Source organism: Acinonyx jubatus, chromosome X (assembly GCF_027475565.1).
Source record: "Acinonyx jubatus isolate Ajub_Pintada_27869175 chromosome X, VMU_Ajub_asm_v1.0, whole genome shotgun sequence".
Taxonomy (NCBI): domain Eukaryota; kingdom Metazoa; phylum Chordata; class Mammalia; order Carnivora; family Felidae; genus Acinonyx; species Acinonyx jubatus.
Window position 1 is genome coordinate 90,677,626 of NC_069389.1, and position 6,000 is coordinate 90,683,625.

Below are 6,000 nucleotides of genomic sequence, written 5' to 3' on the forward strand. Positions count from 1 at the left end.
ATCTGGTTTTCTAAAATACTCACCAGTTTTTTTTATCAGATATCTTTAATAACACGTTAAACATTGAGTTACTTCTTATAAAAAAATCAGTGTTTCTACTAAATAAAATCCATGTCATTGAGCAGAGAGAATTTAATCTAAAGAATTATTAACGAAATATCAACTTGTTAAATAGGTAACAGAGAAGGTAAACATGTTTGGTAATTCTTGAATTTCCCTTTAATACCATAAGCTCATCAAAGAGACCGTATTCCTTCTCTGCAATTATAGCATGGTACCTACACAAAGCAGTATTTGACCAATGCCAGCAGGGTTCTCCTTAATATCATTGCCCTTCCTCAGAGCCTACAATGAAACCTAATTTCTGATCACAAACGGAAGACATCTCTGTCATTACTTATTATACTTCTTTGCCAATGATCTGCAAACCTTCATTCCAATCCAGACCGCTCTAGATCTGTATGCCATTTTATGGTGATTTCCATCTGAATATTCTATAGGTACTACAAACTCACATTTTTTTTCTAATAAGAGAAGGCATGAGAATGGCCTCTCCCCGTACCCCATCCTTTCTGCTTAAAGTCATGCATATTCTTTTCAAGTATACGTAGACAATTTAAGGATTCGTGGCAACATATTAGCATATAACATCAGTCTTTGGAGTGGGGGAGAGGGGAAAATGGGTGATGGGCATTGAGGAGGGCACTTGTTGGGATGAGCACTGGGTGTTGTATGTAAGCAATGAACCATGGGAATCTACCCCCAAAACCAAGAGCACGCTGTATACACTGTATGTTAGCCAACTTGACAATAAATTATATTTAAAAAAAAAAAGAGTTACAGCATTAAAGTCCTTATGAAACCCTCAAACATTGCTTGTGGGAATTTTAAGTTTTGAGAGCCAATGGCTCTCAAGTGCTTTTAACTGTGATCTATAGTAATAAATCTTTTATATTGTCACTCAATGTACACATATATGTATATGAAACAAACATTTTACAATATAATCCTTGCCCTAACTATGTATATTGTACACTATTTTCTAATCTAATTGATTTCATTTTTTAAAATGCTAGAAAACTAAAGGAAAGAAATTGTAAAAAAAAAAAAAAAGAAAGAAAATCCGTCTTAACAAATTTCAAGGAATTTGTATTACACCATGTTTTCTGAACATTCCAACTAAAGTAGATACCAATACCAAAAATAAAATTCAACAGAGAGGATTTTCACATGAGCTGTTGTATGTGGTATTAAAAAGAGCTAGCAGTTCCCGATTTAATTTTTGCCTATTTTGGTTATTGTTTGCATGATCTATAGTTTTTTTTTTTATCTTTTTATTTTCAGTCTCTTCGTGTCTTTGAATCTAATGTGTGTCCCCTACAGGGGCACTTGGGTGGCTCAGTAGGTTGAGCATCCGGCTCCTGATTTCCGCTCAAGTCATGATCTCATAGTTCATGGGTTCAAGACCCCCATGGGGCTCTGCACTGGCAGCGTGAAGCCTGCTTGGGATTCTCTGTCTCCCTGTCTCTCTGTCTCAAAATACATAAATAACCTTAAATAAATCAAGTATGTCTCCTATAGACTACATATAGTCAGATTATATGTTTGATTTTTAAGATCTATTCTGTCAATTTCTGCCTTGCAATGTTTAATTCATTGTAACTTAATGTAATTTCTGATAAGATGGGATTTAAGTCCACCATTCTGCTGTTTTCTATTTGTCTTATGTCCTTCTTGCTGGTTTATTACTTCATTACTGTGTTCTTTTGTGCTAGTTTCCATTGTATCACTTACATTTTTTCTATATATTTTGAATGATTTGGTGATTGAAGGGTTGTGCTGTGAATCACAATTAACAACTTAATCTCGGTCTAATACCAATTTACTCCTCATAGAAATTTGGTTACAACATATTTCCATTCTCTTGCCCTTCTCTGTATTGCTATTGTCATACACATTGTCTTTATACAGGATGAGCCCATCAACAAGGTTTTGGGTTAACCTTGGTAACCTCCCCCCTTTTGTTGCTGTTTTATTATCTTTTAATTCCAAAGGCTGTACGATGTCATATTTTCTTGTTTGTTGGTATAATAGCTTTATTAGTTGGAATCAAGGGATGATCACGTATTCTAAACCATCATGATGATGTAATAGTTAGCTCTTGTATGTGGCTGGAAATCAGTAATTTGTTTCCTTTGTACCTGCTGGCTCTTTTCTAAGCTTTACAGCATCTGCCTCAAATCTGTTTGAAACTTTGTTAGGTATCCTGTTTTTCCATCTCTCACAGTTACATTCCCATGACTTGCGAGAGGCTCTCTTGGACTCCAATCCCTGCTGCCTGGCCATCGTACTTTCCCTTCAGGGCGTACCATCCTGTCCTGTCACTTCGTATACCATAGGGATGCTCTCCTTTTCACCATGCTTTGACCTGTCTCTATTTCTGGCGGGCCAGACAGTAAGTTGGGGAAGGAGAGACCACTCAGGTGGCATCGTGATTATCCTGCTGGCCTTGCAATAAATCCTTCCTTCGGAAGAAGTCACAGGGGCCAGTGGACTAACCTCTTCAAAGAGGCATTCTACCTCATACATTGCATCTTCAACTTCCTCTTCCAACTCACAGTCTTCTGAATCCTTGGGAAGTAAAACGTTCAAGGCAGCATTTTTCTTCACTAAATACACTCTATTACCACTCGAGGGTGTTCTGCTCCCTGCCTTTCACAGTCGAATTATTGTTGCAATTATTGTCTTATGTACTTGCATTTTAAATCAAGAGAATTGCATTCATTGAGCTTAGTGGATATGTAGATTGGTTTGCCATCAAATCTGGGAAAGTTTCAACCATTATTTCTTCAAATATTAATTCTGCACCTTTTTGCCTCTCCTGTCCCTTTTTTTTTTTTGCATATGTAAGTACGAGTGAAGATGGCTCCCAGGTCCCGGAGTCTCTGTTCGGTTCTCTCCAACTTTTTGTTGTTGTTCCTCAGACTGGAGATTCTCAATCGACCTGTCTTCAAACAGGCTGTTGCTTTCTTCTGTCCCTTCAAATATGCTGTCGAGCCCCACTAGTCAATATTTCATCTGAGTTACTGCAATTTAACTTCCAGAATTTCTACTTGATACTTTTAAAAAATAATTTCCCTGTCTTTGTTGATATTTGGTGAGGGGTTGTGGTCATGCTTTCCTTTAGCTCTTTAGACATGCTTCCGTTTAATTCTTTCAGCCTATTTGTAATACCTGATTTCAAGTCTTTTCCTAGTCACTCAAATGTCCTGACTACCTCAGGACTAGTTTCCACTGACAATTTTTTTCCGGCCTGGACCATACTTTCCTGTTTTGTTTTGTTTTGTTTGTATATCTTGCGACATTTTTGTTGTTGTTGAAAACTGAATTTCAGGTAATATAATGTGACAGCTCTAGAAGTCACGTTACCTTTCTCCAGGGTTTGTTGTTATTACTGTCATCCCTGTTGCCGTTTGTCTGCTTAGCGACTTTTCTAGACCCATTTGTTACAGCATGCATTCCATCTCTTCTCCAGCCACTGAATTCTGCTTGGTTAGCTTCATGATCAACTAATAATCACTCAGAGATCTGCAAATGCCTTGAAAAACTATTCTTTCAACTTTTCCTGAGGGGCTCTGTGTTTGTGTTTGTGTATAGGTCAGCCCAGATAAGAGATCAAGGCCTTCTCTCTCTCTTTTTTTAATTCTACAAGTTTTTATTTAAATTCCAGTTAGTTAACATACAGTGTAATATTAGTTTCAGGTGTAGAATGTAGTGATTTATCACTTGTATACAACACCTGGTGTTTATCACAAGTGCCCTCCTTAGTACCCATCACCTATTTAACCCATTCCCCCCACCTGCTTCCCCACAGTAACCATCAGTTTGTTCTCTAGAGGAAGAGTCTGTCTCTTGATCTACCTCTCTTTCCCCCCACCATGTTCATTTGTTGTGTTTCTTAAATTCCACATATGAGCGAAATTAAATATTTGTCTTTCTCTGACTTATTTTGCTCAGCACAATACTCTCTAGCTGCATCCATGTGCAAGATTTCATTCTTTTTTTATGGCTGAGTGATATTCTATTGTGTATATATACCAATTCTTTATCCGTTTATCAATTGTTGTGTATTTGGGCTCTTTCCATAATTTGGCTATTGTTGATAACATTCCTATAAACATCAAGGTGCATGTGTCCCTTTGAATCAGTATTTTTGTATCATTTGGATAAATGCCTCGTAGTGCGATTGCTGGGTCATAGGGTAGTTCTAGTTTTAACTTTTTGAGGAACCTCCATACTGTTTTCCAGAGTGGCTGTACCAGTTTGCATTCCTGCCAACAGCTTCTTTACATCCTCATCAATACCTGTCGTTTCCTGTGTTGTTCATTTCAGCCATTCTGTCGGGTGTGACGTGCTATCTCATTGTAGTTTTGATTTGTATTTCCCTGACGATGAGTAATGTTGAGCATCTTTTCATGATTCTGTCAGCCATCTGGCTGGCTTCTTTGGAAAAATGTCTATTTATGTCTTCTGCCCACTTTTAAACTGGATTATTTGTTTTTTTGGGGTGTTGAGTTTTATGAGTGCTTTATGTATTTTGGATACTAACCTTTCATCTGGTATGTCATTTGCAAATGTCTTCTCCTATTCAGTAGGTTGTCTTTTAATTTTGTTGATTGTTTCCTTTCCTATGGGGACACTTTTTATCATGATGAAGTCCCAATAGTTTATTTTTCTTTTTGTTTCCCTTGCCTCAGGAGACAAATCTGGTAAGAAATTGCTAAGGGTGATGTCAAAGAGACGACTACCTGTATTTTCCTCTAGGATTTTAATGGTTCCTGAGATCTGGGCCTTCTTAATTCTTTCATGGGCATCCCCACCTCTCTGCATATGCACTTACCACTTCTAATTCCCCAGTAATGTGCCACAGCTTCTTAAAGCTTCCTATGGACGTCTCTTCCCCAGATCTTCTTTTTAAGTTTTTGGCCAGCCCAATCCCACTTGCATTTATATCTTAGGCAAATAAAATGGTAAATAGTTCCCTAGGGATGAATTTTTTCCTATGGATTGAGCTGAAGCTGGGAGGTCAAGTCGAATAATAACACCCAGTGAATGAGGTTTTTCCAGGGAGTTGCCAGTCAGGTCAAATAGGGAACATGGTCTGGAGATGAGACTTTTTGAAAAAATCCAAATCTAGTCTACTTCCTCACATGGATGTGGGCCTGCTGGTTCTCACAGCTACCATATTTGTGAGGCTACCCATTTTCAAGGCTATCATAGAACTGCAAAGAAAGGGTGGATAGATGTAGGTTAAGGTAAATACCCCAAACTCTGATGTACTTACCAAGATTCAGCCGTTTTTCTTTTTTCTTTCTAGCTTTATTTTTTGAATTTAAATCCAAGTTAGCTAACAGGTAGCGTAATAGAAATTCCAGGAATAGGATTTAGTGATTCATCACTTACATATGACACCCAGTGCTCATCCCAACAAGTGTCCTCCTTAATGCCCCTCAACCCTTTATCCCTTCACCCAACCCACACTCTGCCAGCAACCGTTAATTTGTTCTCTGTATTTAAGAGTCTCTTAAGGTTTGTCTCCCTCTCTGTTTTTGTATTATTTTTGCTTCCCTTCTGTTCATATGTTTTGTATCTTAAATTCCACATTTGATTGCAATCATATGATATTTGTCTTTCTCTGACTGACTTATTTCACTTAGCATAATACACTCGTGTCCCTTCCACGTTATTGCAAATGGCAAGATTTCATTCTTTTTGATCACTGAGTAATATTCCATTGTGTATGTGTGTACAAACGCACACACACACACACACACACACACCATATTCTTTATCCATTCATCAGTTGGTGGACATTTGGGATCTTTCCATACCTTGGCTATTGTCAACAGTGCTACTATAAACGTTGGGGTGCATGTGCACCTTCAAATCAGCACTCCTGTATCCCTTGGATAAATACCTAGTAGTGCAATTGCTGGGTCA